The sequence below is a fragment of the Bubalus bubalis genome, chromosome 16 (assembly GCF_019923935.1).
Source record: "Bubalus bubalis isolate 160015118507 breed Murrah chromosome 16, NDDB_SH_1, whole genome shotgun sequence".
In the NCBI taxonomy this organism is placed as follows: domain Eukaryota; kingdom Metazoa; phylum Chordata; class Mammalia; order Artiodactyla; family Bovidae; genus Bubalus; species Bubalus bubalis.
In genome coordinates, this window is record NC_059172.1 from 9,330,974 (window position 1) to 9,354,392 (window position 23,419).

At 51.6% G+C, this 23,419-nt stretch overlaps 1 long non-coding RNA gene across 1 annotated transcript; it reads left to right on the forward strand.

The window, feature by feature from the left end:
* The first annotated feature begins 100 nt into the window (after positions 1-100).
* On the forward strand, positions 101-22,760 carry LOC123329701. Its single transcript, XR_006545230.2, has 3 exons — positions 101-220; positions 18,091-18,255; positions 22,499-22,760. It is a non-coding gene; the product is annotated as an uncharacterized LOC123329701 (long non-coding RNA).
* Positions 22,761-23,419: the final 659 nt, after the last annotated feature.

Below are 23,419 nucleotides of genomic sequence, written 5' to 3' on the forward strand. Positions count from 1 at the left end.
AGCCCCGCCTCCACACGTTTAAGGGCCCAGGCTAATTGTTTCCTCTCTTTCTTGTTAGGAATTGTCTTTGGAGCTCTATCTTCTTTCCAGCCGCCCTGGGGGGTTGGGGTGGGGGAGTGGTCAGAAAGAGGAAGAATTTGGCTGACCATTGGCCTCGCCTCCATTCCTCCCTGGGGACTCTGACCACATCCTGGCTCAGCTGGGAGCGCGCTGTGACACGGTAGGACTTTGCTTTAAACCGATGGTGAGCTGGCGTGGAGAGTGTTTGGTTAACAGGCTGCTGGGTTCTCATTCTGGTTCTGTTTCTTTCTTGCTGGATCAACTTGGGAAAGTTACTCACCCTTTCTGGGCCTTGCTTTCCCTGTCTGTAAAGTAGGGATACGAAACTTCCCTCAGAAGGCTATTGCGACTCTTTCCCCCAAACTGAGCCTGGTGATCAGGCCTAGTACGGTGCCCACTGCCCACCCACCTCTCCCAACCTGCTGGGTTCCTCCAGGCTGGGCCCCACCCCTCCACCCAGTGGGGCACTCAGCCACCTTCCCCTAGGACTCCAGCCGCTGCCCGCTGCCTAGAATGCCTTGTTGTCTGATGTTGCTTAGATACGGTCCTGGTCACCCTTGGGGGTCCTTGCTCTAGCGCCCGATCCACGCCATCCTGATTCTGCGCTGCCCAGGCCCTCATCCTGCCTTTGGTCCTGTTAGCAATCACCGCCACCCCCATGCCACCAAAATCACCACAATGCAGCATGTTTTACACATAGTAGCTCTTCTCATCCCCCAAATAACCCTCCAAAACTGGCATTATCAGCCTTTTTGCAAAGGAGTTAGGCTTAGTAAGCATAGTGACTTGTTCAAGTTCACACAGCTGAAATAAGGTGGGGAGGAGCTTGAATTTTCATCTACCAGCAAATAGGTAGGATTCTGACAGGCAAGGATGAGGGGAGGAGTCCTGAACGCTATGGGGATGATGCAGGTGGGTGATGAGTGATGAGTATTGGATGAATGTTCTTCCTGGCTCCACTGCAGGAAAAACAGGGAGGCAGAGAAAACAAGGAGGCTGGGTCGGTGGCGGGCACCTTGATCTCACGATCACTGGCAGCTTGAAATGGTCGTGGACCCTTCTGATGGGCAAGTCACTGGCCCTCTCTGAGCCTTGGTTGCTTCATCAGTACAGTGAGGGGACTGAATGAGCTCGAGGCCCCTTTCTGCTCTAATAGGCAACAGTGTTTGATGTGATCATTTCAGAAATAAAGAAATGGAAAATCTGTACCTTGTTCATTTATTTGACAAAAAAATAATAATAATAATAAAAAAATTGAGGGTCTGCTAATGTAGAAAGGGCTACGCCAGGCATTGGGAAAGCCACCCTGAAGAGCCCTGGACCTGACCTGGGTCCATGGGGAAGCCACAACTTCCCACAGCCTCCATTTGTTCATCTGTAAAATGGGAGGATGTGCTGCCCATCCTGCCACAGAGTGTTATCATTTGGAAAGGCCTTTGCTGACAGAAGTTGGGCATCGGAAAGGATTCTCTAGCATCAGAAGCGTGCAGAAACCTCATCAGGAAATCCTTCTGCCAGCTCTGGGGTCTCCAAGGCCCCAGTCTGACACAGTCTGGACTGGTGTCAGGGGCAGGCCTCAACCTCCCAGTCCAGGCCTGGATGGCCTGCAGAATGGGGAGCTTATGGGGGAGTCAGGAGGCCTGGGTTTGAGTTGAGAGGCTGAGGGATGGAGCCATGAAGAGGAAACCCAGATTGATGGATTAAGTAGAAAACACCGTCCCCGCACCCTGCCCCTGCTAGGTTTCTTGGGTGGTGGCGGTGGTAAAGAATTCAGCTATTTTATAGGTGGGTGGCCCTGGGCCCATAGGCTCAATCTGCAGTAACTGATGGTGCAACAAAGACAAAAGAACCTTGGCTTAAATCCCTAAACCATTGCTTTCTGTGTGACCTGAGGTAATCAAGTTTCCTTTTCTGTGCCTCAGCGCCTCCATCTGTAAAATGAGAATAGCATCAACCCTGCAGGTTAAGAAATAGAGTATTTCCTGCTGTATCAATAAACCAGGATGTCACAGCCCTCAGAGATTCCAACTTAGGAAGGCGAATGCCTGAGCAATCAGACAGCCATCAGGTTACAGCCGCTCCCAATGGTGAGCACTGAGGAACTCAGGATATTCCTGAAAAAAATTGCGGGATACTGGCCCCAGATAGCTGAGATGCATATGAAAGGAATGACTTCAGTGAGCTCAGATCCTTGCATCTTCCCATACATAGAAAAGCACTAAAGTCCTTAACTTGGAGTATCTGGTTCTCTTTAATTCACAAAAATACTTTTGATGTTCAGACAACCTGCCCTTTGTTACAAACTTCTATATAACCTGGCTTCTCCTCCCACCTCCTCTGAGCAGTTCTCTCAGGGCTACTTGAGATGATGCCTCCTGGGCCTTAAGTCCTAAAAATGTCTGCCAAATAAAACATAACTCTCAAGTTTTAGGCTGTGACTATTTTTTAGGTTGACACAGGGCTGGACTGAGTATTGGATGAATATCAAGCAATTTGCATAGCTCTTTGCATGTCCTAAGGCACTTCAGTGGGGACTGTTTCCAAGGTTTGTCCTGACCCAGCTTTGAGCTCAGTGCATTTGGGCAGAGCCCTGCCCCATCTGTATCTTCATTTCCTGGTTTGTGCAGAGGGTTGGGGGTAGGACAAACTGATCCCAACAGTCCTCCCAGCCGGGACAGATGACTGCAGGCTGGGCCAGCCCGCCTCTAGAGCTACAGGAATGTGGACAGGGTGTCACTTGGGGGCAAACGTGCTTCCTGTACTTTTGGCGGCATGTTTTCTGCGCAAGCACAGTGCAGAGAGGAATTTGTCCTGGGCCTAAAGGGACATGGACTGGACCAGAGCAGCAGGAAGAAGATGCCTGGGGCAAAGGAATCGGTGGGAAGTGGGGCAGTGGGGGGTCACTTTGACCTCTGAGCTGAGAAGAAAGCTGAGGCAGAAGGCCAGGTTGCTGGGGTCCCTGCCTTGGCCAGCACCCTGAGATAACTGTGTGGACTGTGGAAACTAGGTAACTAGGTGGGACTATGCAGGGACTCTGGAACCCCAGGCCTCATTAGACCCATTTCCCAAATAGCCAGGGACCTCTCAGCTCAGGCCATGAAGTCAGGACACAGCCCACGCTTCCCTGTTTTTAAATCCAAAGGGACCCCCTAGGAACAATTTACCGAAGGTATGAGCACGAGTTCTGTAGCCCTGCTGGGGCCAACACCGTTCATCCACCATCAGGTGCTGTGTGACCCTATGCAGTTTGCTTGACCTATCTGAGCCTCAGTTTCTGAGTCTGTGAAATGGGGATAATAGTAGAAGCTACTTCACAGAGTGGAGTTCCCTGCATGATCCATGGCAAGGGCTTAACAAACATGAGCTAAGTGGTCTCATTCCTTCCTCCTCATCTGTGCATGCTGGTTGCTGTCCCCCTGAACAGACGCAAAAACCAGGGCTAGAAGACGAGCGTGATTGCCCAAGGACAAGGAGCTTATGAGTGGTGGAGCAGGAGTGGGACCCAGGGCTGGCTGAATCCCAGGTCTGAGACCCATGCCCTCTCCATCCTTATTCCTATGACAGGTTCCTAGGGCTCTGAGTGTGGGTAGGAAAGGGAGTTCAGTTCAGTCGCTCAGCCATGTCCGACTCTTTGCGACCCCATGAATTGCAGCACGCCAGGCCTCCCTGTCCATCACCAACTTCCGGAGTTCACTCAGACTCACGTCCATCGAGTCAGTGATGCCATCCAGCATCTCATCCTCTGTTGTCCCCTTCTCCTACTGCCCCCAATCCCTCCCAGCATCAGAGTCTTTTCCAATGAGTGTATCTTAAAGAGGTTTTTCAGGGTCTTGGCTGCCCTGGGGCTGCCCTGGCGGTAGGACATCCACCCAACCTCCTTTCCCCATCCCCCCCAACATTTTAAAAATGTAACTTTTCCAATTTCTTGAACCCCATTGTACATAGAAAGCATGCTAGGCATGCCACTCATGTCTCATTTACTCTTCACAATATCCCTATGGGGAAGGTGTAATTTGCCCCATTTTCCAGTTGAGGAAACAGGGAGGGGATTCCCATGCCCAAACCACAGAGCAGGTTAGAGCAAGCAGGGCTGTGACCAGAGACGCCTGCACCTCTGCATTCCGCCCCGCTGTTGCGCTGGAGTGTGAGGCCCACAGCCGATTCTGCACCTGCTCCATGCCTCAGTTTCTCCATCTGTAAAGCAGGAGGGATACAGATAGAAGCTACGTGTCTTCTAGGAATATCATGAGGATTAATTAGTGTACACCAAAAACACTGGGAGCATCTGACTCTTGTGAGTTCTTCATAAGCAACAAGGATCTGCGGTCAGCTCTCTTGCTCAGCACAAGCCATGACGGCAGAGGGTCAATGACACCGGGCACTCCACAACTCTTAGGACTCCTCAGCCATGCGTGGGAGGGCTCACGTGGGTGGGCCTACCCAACATTTCGTCAACCAACATCCAGGGGACATTTATTGGATGCAGGCACTTTACAAACAGCTCATTTATCCTCCTGACCCCCTTCCAAGATTGGTAGGGATTGTTCTAATCATCCCCCGTTTACAGATGAGCAAGCCAGAGCACAGAGGGATTAAGAAACTTGCCCGAGGTCAAGCAGGATTAGAACCCAGGCGCCTGGCTTCTAAGTCTGTGGTCTCCAACACTGTGCTCCACCGCTGCCTCTCACAGCCCTTCTCCCCACAGAACCTAAGAACCTGGGGAAGAGAGGTTCCCTTGCAATCACCCCCAACTATTCACCATATAATTAGTGATTATTCTCTTATCTCTTGGATATGAAAGAGACACATCACGACTGTGAAGCCGGTTATCCTAGACATGCATGCTCTTCTGGAAATAAAGGCTGAATAGGCTGCAACCAAGGTGGTGATCTCTACATTTCGTACAGGAAGGAGAATTCGGGAGCAGTAGAAGACTGCTGGCCCAAGTGTGTCGATGGCCCTAACTATTTTCCACATTGTTTATTTTTAAAACATCTAAACCAGGGTCTGCCTGGAGAAACGGGACCAGGCCTGGTCATCGTGGGTCCCCAGCAAGATCCACGGCCAGAGCAACCTTAGCGGAGACCTACTGAGCAAACCCCAAGAGGGAAAGCCCAATACTGGACTCACCCAGGGGGTCAGGGGTCATCTGGTCCAGCGTTCCTCTCTTTAAAGAAATAGGAATCCAGGACTAGAGAGGGGAAGCGGCTTAGGCAAGGTCACACAGCAGACTGATGGAGATCAGAACGTCAGGCTCCCTGGTCACTCCTCATGACCTTGACGTGGACAGGATGCTTCCCTTAGGCCTGGTCTGGACCCCAGAGTAACAAGGAGAGGGTGTGGGGATGGATCAAGGGAACGCTTCCAGCTCCTGAGACTAACTTCTTAACGATGGGAGCCCACTGTGTCTGATTCTTTGCTGGATTCCCTAAAGCCCTGCACAGAGCTGGGCTCATGCTAGTTGTTCATTGAACGGTGAAAGTGGATGACAGAGCACCTGTTCATGTCCTAGGAGGACAGTGGGCATCCTTGACCAGCGTGGGAGCTACTGATAGTTTGGAAGACTTCACCCTGCTCACTGTGGTTTCTTTGCTGGAGCCGGCTGGGCCCCTGCTGCTGGGACCCTCAGAGCTCTCATCTGGGGGCACAAAGTGAGGGCCAGCACCAGCTTTCTCTTCTGATAGGAAACCCCACCTTTTCCAGGGTGGATCAGGATGAGCCAGCAGGCCCCCAGGAAAGCCAGGCCCTGATGACTGCAGACAGAGTGCCAGCTCTGTGCACCCCTTGTGCTCCCAGCTCCCCGAGTCCCATCACAGTGGTGTTGGCAGCTGTCACTTTTTATCAGAGCTGCTTTTGTATGAGTGTCTTTGCTCTCTGTTCTATGTATATGATCTCATGTAAACCTCTCACCATTTACAGGGGTGGGAAATAAGTACTGAATATTCATTGGAAGGACTGATGCTGAAGATGAATCTCCAATACTTTGGCCACCTGATGGAAAGAACTGACTCATTTGAAAAGACCCTGATGCTGGGAAAGATTGAAGGTGGGAGGAGAAGGGGACAACAGAGGATGAGATGGTCGGATGGCATCACCGACTCGATGGACATGAGTTTGAGTAAGTTCCGGGAGTTGGTGATGGACGGGAGAGGCCTGGCATACTGTAGTCCATGGGATCACAAAGAGTTGGACACGACTGAGTGACTGAACTGAACTGAAAGCACCATTACACAGATGATGGACTTGAGGCCCAGAGACATTGCAAACACCCTGTCCAAGGTCACATAGCCAGAGGACAGAATAAGGGCTGAATGCAGTTCTGTCAGACCCCAGAGCCCCAACTCTGGACCTCTCAACCTTGGACATGGCACTGGGGGCAGGGACCCAAGACCCAGCCCCAGGACCCAGGATGACCCAGCCAGCCCCAGGCAGGCCCTTTGTCCTGAGGAGGCACAGGAGCTGCCTGGGCCCCCTGTGAGCCTCGCCACCTCAGCAGGGGAAGTGTCTTGGGAGAGGAGACACTAGGGAGTACCACATCCAAGGCAAACCACTGCTTCAGTCCTCATGGGTCTCACTGCTCAACTGGCCCAGGGTTGGGCTGCCTGGTGGATTGGAAACGGGAGCCAAGAGACCTGATTCTAGTCTCAGTATGGCCATTTTTTAAGTTCTGAAACCTTGGTCTCTTCGAGGAGCTTTGGCTTTCTCACCAAGAAAGTATCAACAGAGGCCTAGGGCCTCCCTGCATTTGTAACCTTGGAGTTAGCTGAGATTATCTAGAACCGCAGGAGGGGAGGGACATGAATAACTTGGATCTTCCAAGTCCATCTCTCAGCCCCTTCTCTGGCTCCAGCTCTGGGTCTGTGTATCAGTCAGCTATTGCTATGATAATGCTACAAAACAAACATCCCCAAAGTCAGTGACTCACAGCAGCAGGCATTTAGTCTTACATTCGTGGACCTGCAGGTCAGCTATGGTTCTCTGAACTTAGGATAGGCTCAGCTGCGTGCTGTTTCAGACTGCAGGTTGGGCTCAGGTCACTCCACATAAAGTCATTCTATGACTGCCGCTGAAGAGCAGCAGCCTCCCAAGGGAACCTCTTCTTACGGACACCACCAGAGTGCAAGGGAGCAGGTCATCCACAGAAGCACATCTCCAGCTTTCGCTCTGCCATGTCTGCTGACATTTGTCTTGCTTAAAAGTGAGTCACATGGCCAAGCCCAACTTCAGTGTAGGGAGAGCCCCCCCTGCACTGTGGGAGGGTGTGTGTGTGTGTGCATGCATTCAGTCGTGTCCAACTCTTTGCAACCCCATGGACTGCAGCCCGCCAGGCTCATCTGTGCATGGAATTTTCTGGCCAAGAATACTGGAGTGGGTTGCCATGTCCTTCTCCAGGGCATCTTCCCAATCCAGGGATAAAACTCATGTCTCCTGCCTTGGCAGGCGGGTTCTTTACGAGCTTAACCACTGGGGAAGCCCAGTAGGAGGGGAAGGTGATAAATATTTGCTGGATAATAAGCCAGTCTCTCATGGCTGGAAGACCCCCAAGTTAAATTCACAAGTAGAGAGAGGCTCATTTTGGCCACTGCTGGCTCCAGGTCCCTTTGGCTCAGGGTTCAAGGGCAGAGTAAAAAGGCAGCAGGGGCTGGGACAGGGGGTGCAGAGGAGGTCTGAACATGTGGTGTTGTCTTCACAGCGCAGGGCTGGGCAAGCCACTGACCTCTTGGTGCCTCTGTTCTCCACCTGCACGCTCTCCCAGGCCCCTTCCAGTGGCCCCGACAGGCCTGGGCCCTTCTCACTGTTCTGTCCCCACCCATGCCTCCTCCTTGTGGCTGGCATCCTTGGAGCACAGAACAAAAACAAGGCCTCACACCACACCCGACTGGCTGGCATTTCAGCTCACAGACACTTCATCCTGCGAAGCCGATCTAATTTCCACCCTGTGAAAAAAAACAGTTGTCTCGCACCCAGGCAGCCCGCACCATGGGACAACCAGCTGCTTCCATGGTGGGGTAAAGGTGGGTAGAAATTCGGATCAGGATCAGCGGCAGGCACACAGATGCCGACTGGGGTGGAATAATCCTTCTTCGTGCTGTGGGAGGAGTCTGGTAGGTGAGAGCTGTGGGCAGGCAGGTGGAAAGGCCGTGACTGAACAGGCAGGGCCAGGCTGCTCTTTAAGGCCAGAAGTAACATCCTTTCTCTGGGCCTGTTTCCTCATCTGCGGGTTCTGGAAGGCCCTTCCTAGCTCTTAAGTCCTACAGCTCTCAGTGGCTCTACCTTTGTTCAAAGATGGATTTTTGTAACATCAATGTACATATCAAATTCCCAAGCCGTATCCTTTCCTCCCTTTCTCTGACCCTAGACATAACAGGACCGGAGCCGTTGTTCCTCTCCCCTCTGTTCCCAGGCAGGTCCTCTCTGCAGCCACCTGGCTGCTGGGGCTGGCGGTGCTGTTCTGGAGTCCGACACAGGTGACAGGTGGGGCGGGTGGGGTCCTTATTCCCCAAAAGGCATCCTTCACGGGGGCTGGCTCCAGAGGGCTCAGCCAGCCAGGGCCCTGGGGTGGAACAGGTTTTTCAAAGAGAAGGTCACTCCATTCCCAGCCCGAGTGTCCCCTGATAATCCCGAGGGAGTGTCACATGGGCCCTCTAAGAGCCCAAAGCCAGGGCTGCTGAATGCACAGCTGGGAGAAACCCCAGGAGGCAGGGCTATGAGCCCGACCAGCTGGGGGACTTCACCTCTAGGGAGGGCTAGAGCTGCCTCCAGAGACTAGCAGACCTCATTTCACAGTGCCCTTTTGACAAAGTGGACAGAATGAGTAACAACATGAAAGGGAGGCTCCAGTGCCATCAAGTCTTAGCCGCCCTGTTGGCTGCCCATCCTCTGAGGACTCGTAAATGTCAGCATCCCCCAGAGCTTGGTCCCTGGGCGTCATCCTCTGCTCTCTTCCAGGAAGCTCATCCACCCCTGTGATGACCTTACCAGTGCTGGTTATAAGCTGCTGCCTGCTGCCCTCTCTCCTGAGGTCCAGACCCTATAGACAGTTACATTTGTAAAAAAAAACCAGGGTGACAGAACTTCCCTATGGCCCAGTGGTGAAGAATCCACCCTGCAATGCAGGAGACTCGGGCTCGATTCCTGGGTGAGGAACTTAAGATCCCACACGGCGAGGAGTAGGCCACAACTGCTGAGCCCGTGAGCTGCAAATACCAAAGCCCACACCACAAGCAGAGTCCAAATGCAGCATCGAAAGGTCCTGCATGATGCAGCAAGGATCCTGGGTGCCATGACTAAGACCCGATGAGGCCAAATAAATAAACAAATATTAAAAAAATAAAACAGGGTGCTGTCACCACCCCCAGGCTTGAACGGACAGGATTGGGAGTAGATGCCAAAACCTGGAGAGAGCTGACTGGAGAGGGCAGCTTGAGGAGCCAGGCTGTCAGTAGAGGGACACAGCTCGCCTGAAGCAGAGAGGCAGCAGGGAAATAACGTCTCCCATTCACTCTCCTCCTCCCTCTGCTCTTCTGCCCCACCGATGGACCCAGCCAGACCAGGGAGCCCATGGGTGTTGCCCACACAGCATTCTCCCAGGACACAGAGCAGGTAGAGGCAGAGGGCAAGGTGTGGGTCTGGAGGGGCCAACGGGAGATGCCCAGCTCAGGGCCGCTGAGGATGGAGAAGGTCATCTGCGCCTGCTGCATGCCCCCCTCTCCACCTTGGGGTCTTCTTGACTTTGGGTAAAAGGGTCTGGGAAGTATCAGCGTTCTGGATTCAGAGAGCCCAGGATCTGAATTCTAATTCTTCACCTCCATGACACCGTTACATAACCTCTTACACCCCAGTTTCCTCACCTGTAAGATGAGAACAAGAACACCTAACTCAAAGCGCTGCTGAAGGCAATGGAGAAGGTGTCCAGAAAGTGCTGGAAACGTGGGAAGTGCTCAATGACTTGTTCTCCTTTTATCTAGCTCTGTCTGTTCTTTATCTCTTGGTTGGACCTGCACAACTTCTGAGCTGGTCTCTGTTCCCTATCATAGCCCCTTTAATTCATCCCTCATGATGTCCCCAGGACCTTTGCCAGAGCATGTCACAACTGTCCTCAAAAAATGGTCACGGCTTCCCCGTGTCCAGAGTATAAAGTTCAAGTCCTCTAGTGCAACAGCCAAAGTCTATCAGGGGCCTGTCCTGATTCTTCCCACCCGACCAAGAGAGGCCAACCCCTCTCTCGGTCTCCTTGCCCGCGGGCATGGATCTACGCTGCCCGCACAGTTCCCAGAGAACCTTTAGGTCTCCAAGACTTTTAGGATGCTGTTCTCTTCCCCGCTACCCCCTGGATGTCCCTTCTCCTTCTACCCCACTGGTGGGACTCACATGCCCCTTCTTGAGGGAAAACTCCCTCACCCACCCAAACGGAACCGCTCACTGTGCATTCTTATACTCTCACATAGATCTTTTCTCATCTGCCCACCAGTAGAAGCAGCTGTGGGATGTCTGACCCTGTGCAGCCAGAGCACTTTGAACGCAAGCGTTGCGGCACCTCATCCGGCTTTCCGCGATCTCTATTCCAGGGGTGCGCTTGCGTGGAGGCGGGCTCTGGGCAGCTGAGACCTTAGCGCACGCGCACTGATCCTAACACGTCTGCACTGATCCTTAGCGGAGCCTCACGATAAGCGGCGGGTGTCCTTATGTTGTTTTTAAAGTGATGAAGGAATCGAGGCAAAGCAATTTGCCTAGGAGTTCTTGGCGAGGAAGGGGAGAACCGGGGTATCTGGGTGCTGAGATCTGTGCTTTTCTCACTCCCTATGGAGTTCCAGAAAATGGACCAATGAATGAATGCATGCATGAATAAATGAATGCAAAGAAGATGGCAACAGCAACATGAGTGAGAGCTGAAAGCAGGAAAGACTTGGGTTCAAGTCCAACACTTCGACCATGGGGCAACTGCTTATCTTCTCTGGAGCAGAGAACAGGTGCTCGGGGGCTATTTCTTTCCTGCCCTTCCCAGCCTCCCCTAACACCCTGTCTTTCCTCACGATCCAATTCTGGGCAGCTCTGGGTTCCTCCCCACGGCCTTCTCAGTGGGAAACAGAGAACCCTGTGGCTGAGACTGTTGTGGGGAGGATCGCAGGCCATGGGGGAGCCCAGACAGCTGCTCAAACAGCCCTTCAGCCCACGTGATGAACATCTCAGGACAGCTTTTCCATCACCCAGAGCAGGGAGAGGGGCCTGTTAAAACTATTTATATCCCGCCGCCAGCCCAGGGACAGCTTAATCGCAATGCCTCCTTCCTATGAATTTTATTTGTCAACCACATTTGCACCCCTTCTCAAGTGGCAGGAAGAGTGACTCCAGGTGGCTCGTCTGGATAGCCTGGCTCTCCCAGTGTAGACTGGAGATTTACAAGATGCTCCAAGGAGCCCACCATGGCTGTCCCCCTGCCGGTGAGCCTCTAGCCCTGGTTGCCAAAGAAACCTTTCAGGAAGGTTCTGGGCAGCTGGGGTGGGTGGGCGTGGGTAGGGGTCTACACTGGGTCTGTGCTTGCAGCATCTGTGGCCTGGGCTTGGTCTGAGTGTCTGATGGCCTGGCAGCGCCTCAGTAATAGAACAGACTGTCGATTGGCCTCTCCTGTGAGAGGTACCATCGCCTGGGCTATAAATCAAGCACTTTAATTCTCATCAGGGACGAGTTTGGCAAGAAGGTTGCTGGCTCCAGTGTAAATGGGATGAGTGGTCAAAGAGCAAAGCTGGTTTAAATGGTGTCCTGCTCTGAGGCCCAGAAGTGCCTATTCACAGGTCCTAGGTCACCCCATGGAATGTTCCTGTTACTGATGGAAGATCCTGATGGAAGTTATTTAATATGTGAGACTTTGGCACTGCCGTTGTTCAAGCCTCAAAAGGCGCCATCGGCAGCTGTAAATCCAGACCAAAAGATGGATCTGTTCTTCCATTCATTCATTCAGTGATTCCTCTACTGACATACTCTGCCCTGACATCTTTGCCCATCTCCTTCTCAACATTCAGGTCTCAGCCCAAAGGGCACCTCCTCAGAGAGGCTGCCCTGAGCACCCTGTCTAATGGAGTCCCTCTCTCTCTGTGCCACCTGGATGCAATGACAACTCTGTGTTTTGTTTCTGTCATGGTGCTTCCCAGGAGCCGGAGTTCTCTTGTTTATTTGTTTCTTGCTGCTTTGTTGTCAGCCGTGCCCACTGGAAGTAAGATCCTTGTGAGGAGGGATCTTGCTTTCCTATCTGCTGCTATGTCCCCAAGTGGCTAGCACTATGCCTGGTCCACAGTAGCTCCTCGTCCATCCAACATTTGCCCAGAGTCCTCCAGTTGCCAGGCCAGTGCTGGGGGCTCCACCATGGCCTGGTTGCTGTCCGCAGGGGAGTCCGGCATTGGGGTAAGAGCCCTGAATTAACCACATGTTTCTGATGCTTAGACTTTTGGGGCCTTGCTGACCCTGGAGAGACTCCCCCCACCCCACCCCAGGGCTAGCCAGTTACTTGCAAGAGTGAACAACTTGCCTATGAACGCTCTTTTCATAAGCAAACCAGCCAGACAAACCTCATCCACCGTCTTTATCCCTCGGTCAGCCTCTCACTCTTGGGTCACTATCCACCTGTCGTAATGAGCTCAGAGCCACGTCCCAGGTAACCAGGGACAGCTCCCAGGCTCCAGAGCCCAATGGAACCATCCAGTCTAGCTTGCTTTGCCCATTCTGTCCCAGAAATCACAACAAGGGCTCTTGCCCATGTTTTCCTCTCCATCCATCTGCCTCTTGACCAACCCTGGTGCTTCCTCATGTGGCCCCCTGTGGCCTGGTGGGCCCCTTCCTCTTGGGATCCATGAGTAACAAACTCTTTTTTCAGTGGTGATCATCTCCTGACCTGTTGGCCACCACATACCTGAATGGCAATAAAACCTACATTTTAAGACAGGCCAGGAGGGTGAAGGCAGGCCCCAGGGAGGTGGAGGAGGGGCACACAATCCACCCCTGACATGTAGCATCTGCAGGGGCTGGTAGTGGAATTACATCATCTGGATGGCAGTGGCGGGGGGGGGGGGGGGGGCGGGGTTGGTGGGGCTTCTAAGCCTAGGGAACAGCCCAGGCAAAGGCTTGGGTGCTAACGAGAGGGTGGAATGAATGTGTAGCTCAGGTGGTCCCGTGTGGCTGGAGCAGAGTTGAAAGGAGGAGCAGAATGAGAGTCATGGAGGACTTGGAATGAGGCCGGGTTTTGCTGGGGGCAGGAGACAAGCCCATGAGGAGCTGTGGATGGAGCCCGTCGGATGCGGGGTCCCATGGTGCTTCTCCTCCCAGCTGCTACCCTCTGTGCAGGATGCACTTGGCTGCTACCCTCTGTGCAGGATGAGGTGGTCATGGCCCGCTGACTCCCACTGGTTCAGCTCCAGTCCCGGCCCCCACACCGCCCAGCACCCCTACCCTGCCCCAGCTCTTCGCTGAGTCACAGAAACAGCTGCTCTTCCTGCTGAGTCACACCTGCCCATATGGTCCCATCTCCCACTCTCCCCACCTCCAGCTCCCAAGGTGGGGGCCGGTGGGCCTGATCTGGCAGCTAGTAGACTCCTCCCTGCGTGTGGCACCCAGAAGCTCAGCTTCCTTCGATTCTGACTTAAGTACTCATTTCCTGAGAGAAACTAAGGTGGGGCTGCTGTGTGGAGCAGGGCCAGGCGGCAGGGGTGGACAGCTGTGGACACCCATCTTTCTTACCATCCATCCTCCTCCCCTACAATCTCCTTGTGGTCCTGGCCTGGGATCTAAGAACAGAGAAAGAGGCCCCATTTGAATGGGCCTGGAGGGAGCACAGAATGCATGGAAGGAGGCCCAGCCCCAAAGGAGAAACTCCCACGGCTGAGTGCCTTCAAGCCAAGATCAGGATGGGAAAGGAATCAGACCTCCTGTTTGACTGTCTGAGCCTTGGCTTGGAAGAAAATAACACAGGCTCTCTGGAGAGAGTGCTTATAGCTGCGAACGTTTATTGGGCATTCGCCCAGTTTCTTCCTTCCTTCATTCATTCACGCGTTCAACCAGTATTTTTCTACTGCTAAGAGTTAGTCATGTTCTAGGTACCAGACATACAGCAGGGCACAAAACATCCTCGGCCTCTGTCATCTGGGAGTCTAAATTCTGTCTGGGGATACAGCCAATAAGTGAACAAGGAAATATAGTGTTTATAAGTGCTGAATATTAGGGAGCAAAATGAGGGAAGTTAAAAAAGAAGTGAAGGGAAGGTTGGGGAAACAAAAGGAAGGGCTTAGAGGGGGCTGTGTTAGATCCAACAGGGCATAAAGTATTCATCTTTCTGTGATCCATCAGTAGCTGGAGGAAAAACCAGGTGCCATGGCAGATAAAGAGAGGACTAACTGAGAGGCGATGCCCCCTCCTGAGGGAGCGAATGGCCTGGCCAAGGGGGAGGTTCTTAACAAATACAATGGTCTCCATTTAATGGGAACATGTTATGTCCCAGCTCTCTTCACATGCATTATCTCATTCAATCCCCACAGCCATCTCTTGATGTAAATATAATTATTCCCCCATTTTCTGGATGAGTAAACTGAGGCTTGGCACCATCAGCAGTCGCAAAGTGAGGATTCATCAGTTCAGCGTCTCTAGCAATTTAACAGTTGGGGCACGCGGCTTGACCCGGTGCTACAGCTGGGGCATGAAATACAGAAGTGCTCTTAGGTAAGGACCAGCAGGAGCCACTTCATTCAGAAGACAGAGCAGTCCAGAAGGGCTGTGTGACCGAAAGGACGGATAGTGGGGCTGGACTTAGACAGGCCGTGATGGAGCCAGTGCATCCCAAGAAGAGGCGCAGCAGGAGCGAAGGTGCAGAGGCTGGTGGAGCAAGATGCGGTGGGCTGCAGGGAGGGGCGAGAGATAGGCTCCTGTTGGAGGTGAGGATCATTTTGCGGTGACCTGGACTGTGGGACAAACCATGCCTCTTCAGACATTTAGCAGTGGGAGCCTCCAAAGGGGTTTGAACAGAGGACTGGCTCCAAATGAGGTCAGGACCCTAACTTGGTGCTGACGGGCAAAATGGTGGAAGGGAGTCACGTGATAGCCCTAAGCGCGGCAGGCCACCACATCAGAGCCGAGCCTGTGGTTAAGGGTGTGGGCCCTGGACCCACGCTGCCTGGATTCCATTCCAGCTCTACCTCTATAGTGGGCACTGTGGGTTCCCTGCTCTGCACCCTTGACCCTGACTTTTGATTTCATAGGTCTGACTCCCAACTCCTAGCTCCAGCATTGCTTTGAATTAGGGCTTTCTCAGACTGGCAGATCACCTTCCACCTGTACCAGGAATGCCAGGAACTTAATGCCCCCAGAAACTGCCCTCAACTGTGGACTAACTTCCTCAACTGTGGAAGTTGGTGTATCAATAACCTAGCTCCCTAGTGCATGTTTCCCAGGGTTTCCAGAGAGATTAAACTCCGGTTTCTGTAGTGATAACTTGCTTGCTAAGACAGTTTTTACTGCCTGCCTCATCTTCCCTGTCTCACTTCTTCACTCCCCTACCAATGTTTCCTGGACTCACTGCCCAGATATACTTCTCACAATGAAGCTTTTACGTGGAGTTGGTTTCTGGGGAAATCAGAACACGACAATCAGTTTTTAACCATAGGGTCTTAGGTGAATTATTTCACCTTTCTATGCTTCAGTTTCCTCATCAATCAAGTGGGGATGATGATAATAATTCATCAAAGCGTCATTATGATGAGTAATTGAGTTCATAAGCACATAGAACTCAGAGTCTTGCATGTAGTAAGTTTTTAGCAAGTGCCTTCCAAGATTATTTTAAAATCAATGAAGTGGATGAGGGAAAGAGACTGGTTGGCTGAGACAAAAGAGAAGAGGGCGGATGTAAGGGAGCTGGCAGGCAAGCAGGGAAGAGATGGAATCAGGACACAGCCAAGTTTGGAGCCTGGAGAGCTGGAGAGAGGCGTGGCATTTACAGTAGCTGGCAGCCAGGAAGAGAGCTGGGTTTGGAGAAAGACCGTGAGTGCAATTTTAGAGTAAGTGCTGTTGGGAGCCAGACAGCCATGTGCAGACACCTAGCAGGCAGCTGGGACAGTGGGGCTGGGTGGGAGAGAGGGCATGGTTGGCAGCCATGTGGGTTCAGGAGTTACTTGGAGGGAAATGAGTGCTGTTGCTATGGGAGCTGGGTGGGGAACAGGTAGGATGCGTCCAGCAGCGATGAAGGTGGCAGGGAGGGGAAGGCTGGTGAGGCCAGGTCCTCGGGGGAGTGGGGAGGTGGGAGGGGATGGAAACCAGTTTACACGTAAAGCATAGGGGAGGGGAGCTCTTCTTTCTGAGATTCTAAGGCAGTGGACATTTCTGAGATAGATCATGGAGAACCTGTATCTTGGGTCTGGTTCCTGGGAAGCAGAGCCTGAGCCAGGGATTCAGTCATATAACTAGTTGGAAAAAGAGAAGGAAAGTGAGGGGAGAGGACCAGGGCAGGAAGATCTCAGCTGGAGAAGGCTCACGTAGGCCTCATCCCATGGGGAATCCTGCAGTACAAACTAGAGCACTTGGTTGGTGCCAGCTTGAGGCAAGGGGACCAGCCTCTTGGATTCACAAATCCGTCAGCCATTGGCTACTGTTTGGGCCAAGGGTGAGACTCCAGATTGGGGGACATCTGTGAACCATTACTAGGTCAATGAGGAATGGGACATGGGCCCCACCAACATCTGCAGAAATCTGGCCCAAGTTTCACTCAACCAGGTCTACCCTAGCCTGACTGAGTTCAGTTCAGTTCAGTTCAGTCGCTCAGTCGTGTCTGACTCTTTGTGACTCCCATGGACTGCAGCACGCCAGGCCTCCCTGTCCATCACCAACTCCCTGAGCTTACTCAAACTCATGTCCATTGAGTCAGTGATGCCATCCAACCATCTCATCCTCTGTTGTCCCCTTCTCCTCCTGCCTTTAATCTCTCCCAGCATCAGGGTCTTTTCCAGTGAGTCAGTTCTTCACATCAGGTGGCCAAAGTATTGGAGTTTCAGCTTCAACATCAGTCCTTCCAATGGATATTCAGGACTGATTTCCTTTAGGATGGACTGGTTGGATCTCCTTGCAGTCCAAGGGACTCTCAAGAGTCTGAAGTTTGATCTTCACTAAGATAGTTTGACCAAGTAGGGGGCTCTGTGTGCCAAGTTTGACTAGGACCAGTGTTCCATAAGTCCTGGCTACACAGGCCTCTGGGCATCTCTGCTGTCGGTTTCCTCTGCTTAGGATACTCTTCCAGTGATCTGCAGATTCGCTCCTGCGCACTCAGGTTGCTGCTCCCATGTCCTTTCCTCAGAAAGGCCTTCCCTGATCACCCATCTGAAAAACAGCATCCCCATGTCTGGTCCCCTCCTATTGTTTGCTCCTATTCCCAACTGGAGTAATATATGTGTATTTTTTTTCTTTTTCTCTCTCTCCCTTCACAGACTAGATCTCCTTGTGGGTAATAGCTTCATCTCTCACCACGTCCCGCAACCTTTCAGCACCTCTCCTGCACTGCTACATGACTATTTCCCCTGAACTCACTGAATCCTCGTGCCTCTGTGCCTTTGCTGCTGCTGTTCCCCTACTACGGAGTAACCTTTTTATCCTTCTAAACCTTCACCTGGCTTCTCAGGTGTCTCTTCCTTTGGATGAAGTGTTGTCTCTCTGCTCCTGTAGCACCCCGGGCACCCTGGTAACAGCACCCTCCGTGGAGGGATAACCAGAAGCTTGGCTGTGATCCTCCAGAGTCTTGTCATGCCTGGGCTGGCCCCAGAGAATGAGCAATCACAGAAAACAACATGCAGCCCCTTCTGGGCCCTCTTGGTGGGTGATGGTGGCAGCGGGAGCTACTGGCTCTTGATTCCAGCCAATGGTGGCTGAGCTGAACCGGAGGTTAAGCTGTGGTTTGCATCCCAAACAAAGCTGTTTCTCCCGGTTGTCGTCCCATGCAGGGAAGCCCCATGTGACGTTCTCTCTAGAAAGGATCTGGGGTCTCATTAACCATCTCATGGTTCATAGGTGATTGGTGAGGAATGAGCTGGTGAGCGATTGCTGGATGCTGACCAGAAGAACGAGGTCTAAGATGACCGGCAATAACTGGACAAAGCCTAGGGGAGCCTTGGGCTCAGCAAGAGAGCCGTGCTGCCAGTTTCTGCCCAGCCACGGACCAGCCGGGTGACCTTGGTGAGGCCACTGCATCTCTCTGGGATTTGGAGTTTGCTTTTGGGCTTCAAATGAAATCTTTGTACAATAGATTTTTGCCTGACCAAAAAAAATGAGATATCTGGAGTTGGGGAGGATTCTGAGGTAGACACTGAGCTTGAAGACAGTGCTGATTGATTAGTAATGTCTGTTAAGGAGACGATGTGTACCATTCCTGGTCCAGAGTATCTTTCGTATGCTGACATTTCATGATTCAGTGACTCCACAGCACTAACGATGAAGAATATGTGTGTATGCATTAAGGAAAGAGGGGTTTAAAGGTTAAAAAAAAAAAAAAGGAGGTTAAGAAATTTGGGTCAGACCCATAGAGAGCTCCAGAAAAGATGGAGAATGGAAGTAGCTTCACGCCCATACACACACAGCACACTCTAGCATGGTAGTCTGTTTTTTCAAAGGGAACCTCACACCATTAGTGAATGATGAAATCAATTTAGTCAGCCAAAGCAGTATTTTTAGAATGCACAGGGAACTCCTTGGAAGTCCAGTGGTTAGGACTCTACATTTTTACCACCGAGCATCTGGGTTTGATCCCTGGTCAGTGAACTAAGATCTTGCAAGCCATGGGACTCGGCCAAAAAAAAAAAGAGTGTACAGAGAATAGAATGAGTAAAATGAAACTGAGTGGAATACGTCAGATTTCAGTGTGGAGTGGTTCAAGACAATAGGCATCTTGGCATACTGCATACTGTAGGCTAAAGGAAATGGGAGAAGTAGGAAGCTCGCTCTGAAACCCCTCCTCCGCCTTCTCCCTGAAACAGGTTATGAAACCCTCATGTGAGAGGTGTCCATCTTATGCTCGGAGGAAAGGAACATCCTTATCTTTGAAGGAAAGGGATCACCTAGAGGAATCCTAAGGTTTCCCTGTTTCCTACATCACCTCCTACTCCTTAACACATCACAGTCCCCCCACAGCTGTCGACTCTCCATCGCTTGGCATAAAAATGCATAGGTCTGACTATTTCTTTGGGTCTTCCTTCTCTTGTGAAGTCTCTTGTGTCCTGTAAAATGTATATGACATAAATATATATTCTTTTCTCCTGTTATTCTGTCTCCAGCAGTTTAGCTTTCAGATCCAGCCAGGGATCCTCAGAGGGGCTGGGAATACTTTCTGCTCTCCTAAAAACGCACATAAGAAGGGTAAAGGCTGTTTTGTGAACTTTTGTTTCAGTTATACATGTATATTTGAAGAAGGTCATGATGGATTTTTAAAAATTAATTTTATGTATTTATTTTTGGCTGTTCTGTGTCTTCATTGCTGCATCCAGGTTTTTCTCTAGTTGTGATGAGCAGGGGCTACTCTTGATTGCATTGCACAGGCTGAGAATTGCAGTGGCTTCTCGTTGCAGAGCATGGGTTTTGGGGCAGGCGGGATAATACTTGTCACACATGCGTGAGTTGCTCTCTGGCATGTGGGATCTTCTTGCACCAGGTAAGGAACCGATGTCCCCTGCATTGGAGGTGGATTCTTTTACCACTGGACCACCAGGAAGCCCATCATGATGGATTTTTTAGCTTGGTTCACCATCTGAATATTTGAGAGGCCATGAAGGAGTTGGGTCAGCAAGTGTGCTTTGTACAGGACAGTCCTGGCTCAAGTCCATCATCCTGGTGTGATTAGATAGCATCTCCTGTCACTCTTGTGGTGATTTTATTTGTTAACACATTTTTGGACCCTCTTTCCTTCAGAAGGTGGGGTCTGATTCTTCTCCCCTTGAGTACATGGCATGGACTTAGTGACTTGCCTCATGAATAGCATATGGTGGAAGTGGGAGGGTGTCATTTTTAGGAATGTGTCACAAAAGGCATTGTGGCCTCCTCCTTGCTCTTTCTTGGATCACTCACCCTGGTGAAAGCCCAGAGCTGCATCAAAATGTAAGTCAAGCTGTCCTGCAGAGAGGCCAAGGCAGTGAGAAACGGAGGCCTCCTGCCCACAGCCTGCTGGCTCTTTCAGCCCAAGAAAGCTTCAGATGAACACAGCCTGGCCAGCATCCTGCCTGTAACTTCATGAGATACCCAAATCCAGAATCTTTTACCTAGGAGCCTCGCAAACGCCTTATCCAACAGAAACTGAGATAATCAATGTTTGCTGATTTAAGCAGCTAAGTTTTAGGGTAATTCGTTACCCAGCAATTGATAACTGATACACTCTGAAAGTTATCTGTTTTGATTGAAAAATTACATGGTTACTCTCTGCAGGAAAGATTTCCAAGATCCTGTGGGGTATCCAAGAATTGGCTAGAATGAGAAAATTCCAAGGAGACCAAAGAGGTGCAAAGCTACTTTCATTTGCCAAATAGCAGGGAAGGTGGAAGACTGAATTCTGATCACAGCAGAATCAGCCCTGACTGGCTGACTAGGCAGAAAGTTCAGAGCATCCAGAAAAGAAATGTGACGTGGTCTAAGGGCCAGACGGGGCTCATCAAAGTCAGCTTTGCCCCAGGGAGACCCCTCTTTTCCTAGGGTGACCCGATTAGCAGATCAGAGAAGACAGAGTTGGATCGTGGTGGTTGTTTGAACAGCCCCTACGCAAGGAATCTGTGTAGAGGGGAATGAACTGGGAGAGTGGCTTACAGTTCAAACATTGCCAAGCTCCAACCCGTTCAAAAATTTTGCCAGAGACTTGGATGAAGACACAATAGGTGTGTGCATCGGAACCTCGAAAGCACAGGTTATTCTGATACAGTTGATTTATGATCTAAAGCTTTCTTCCTAAGCAGAATGCTGCACCAAAATCAACAAGAAGAAGTTTAACAGTAATCAATGTAAAGTCAGGTACTTTCAGATCAAAAAAAAAAAAAAAAATCAATGACCTAAGGAGCAAGCCAAGGGTGGGCAGATAGGGCCGGCTTGGCAGAATTCCACCTGAAATGATCTGGTCGTTTTTCTTTGACCCCACAAGTTCAGTGTACGCATAAACAGTGTGATGTGGCTGCTAACACTGTGGCCCCCGAGGTGGTTCCTAACTGAATGGGCTTTGGTGGTGGAATGGACTGTCTTCCAGTCCCCGCTCTCTGCTCTGCTCAGCTTCAGTAGGTGCTGTGGGTTCAAATCTGCACCCCACAATTTATAGGCACAGAGTGTCCAGAGGAGGGACCCAGACAGGGGCAGTGGGACCTAATGTCCTCAGGTGAGGACTGATGAATGGAATCTCAGGGGAAGGCTTAGCGGGGACAATCTGGCTGCCTTGGAAAGACCCAGGAAGGCGAGAGGAGCCAAGATCAGTGGGTGGAAGAAACAGGGCAACAGCTTTGGGGTTACTCAGAAAGGGTGTTCTCCTGGGAGGGCTTGTCTGTGGGTGACAGGGTGCCATGAGCCTCCCATCACCGAGGTGAACGAGCAGAGGCCAGTTGGTGCTCAGTCTGGCCAAGTGGGAGGCTGAACTGTAGGAACCCAGAGCCCTCCCTCTCCTCTGCCCAGATGCAGCCTTGGGTTTTCCATGGGGGCTTTTGCCATGGTAATGGATGGTCCTTGGTTGGGCAAAGGGCAGGTGAGCAGAAAAGAGGAGGATAGAAAGTGATGGCAAAATCTCCCTGGGCTGCCCTGCAGGGCTACAGAGACACGCCTTAAAGCAGGTAACATTGCTTCCTCCCACCTCTTACAGGCCAATTAATGAGAGGAAGGGAGAAGCTGCGGAAGGGGGCAGCTGGATCTCCTGCAGCCTCAAATGTCATCTCCCACAAGGCTCTGCAGAGCTGCAGTGAACACACACACCATATGCACACACACACACAATCTTATTTACACGTGTTCAAACATCAGCCCTCACACAAAGGTTCACACACCCATGTTCATGCAGTCACGTTTGCCCACCTAATGTTCATCTGCCTTCACACTGACTCACTCTCACCTATGTACACACACACACATGTGCACACATGTGGAGACCCTGGCCAGCAATCACAGAGAGATCAGGGCAGGAAGAGGGGGACTTTTTCACCAGTCCCATCGGCCCTCCTAAGGAATCTCCTTTCTTTGTATCCTTGATCTGGCTAAGGAGCCCAGGAATCTCGGAACCAGTCCTCAAAATTATCCTCTGTGAAATCTCAGCCTCACTCTCCCTGGTGTCGGATATCTCTCTTGGTGTCTCCCAGGCCAATGCTCAGTCACAGTTCTATTTTACTATCTGGTGGCCCCAGTATGGTTTAGAGCATGTCTCTGAATCAAGACTACCTCAGTTCAAATGCTTCCTTTGTCCTCTCTGCAGGTCCTTGGTCGGGTTGCGTGATGTCTCAGGGCATCATTCGCCCCATCTGTAAAATGGGTAACAAGCTTACAGGGTCTATACCATCACCCGTGCAGAGCTGCCTGGAAGAGTCAGTGTTCCACGAACTTCATGCCGTGGTTCTCCTCCAGCCCCTCCATCATCTTGCTTAGCGTGGCTTGGAGTTCACTCCTTCCCCACCTCTCCTTTTTGTCCCCTCCTCACCCCCAAGGCTCTGCTCCTGGAATAGATCTTGACAACCGTGTCCTTAGTTGTGTGTGTTTGATAAATAGCTCTGCTGGGTGTATTCAGGATGCAGGTGTAGACCTGAGTCAGGATGGAAATAGCCAGGAGGCAGGTCGAGAGTGCGGAGTCCAGGCTGGGCTGACAGTGCAGGGACCTGCCCTGCCCTCCTCACACCCTGCACACTGGGGACCAGGTGGTCCTCTCCCTGCCCCTCTGTAGCCACTCTTAGGGGTGGTGGTAGAAGGGCGATACGAGAACCTACAAGGATCCGTGGAGACTTGCCTCCCTAACCCTTCTTTTCACAAATGAAGATATCAGATATTGAGGCCCAGAGCTGCTGGGGGACTTGCTCAGGGACACCCAGCTGGTAAAAGGCAGGCTTGAAAGTTTACTTTGGGCCTGAACACGCAGGCCAATGACTGCCACTGGTCTGCCCAGCCTCATTTCATAGCCCCCAGCCAACGTGCTTCCTCTTCTCTGCGTATGTGATTTGCTGGCAATGTTTCACCACCCTTTACCACTCTTCCCTCTTCTGAAATACCGTGAGTGGGAGACATTTCCTGTGGCACCAATGATGGGAGCCCTGACCTGGACCTTTCGTTTATTTGCTATGTGGCTCTGGGCAATTTGCTCAATATCTGAGCCCTCAGTTTTCTCATCTGTAAAATGGGAATGATG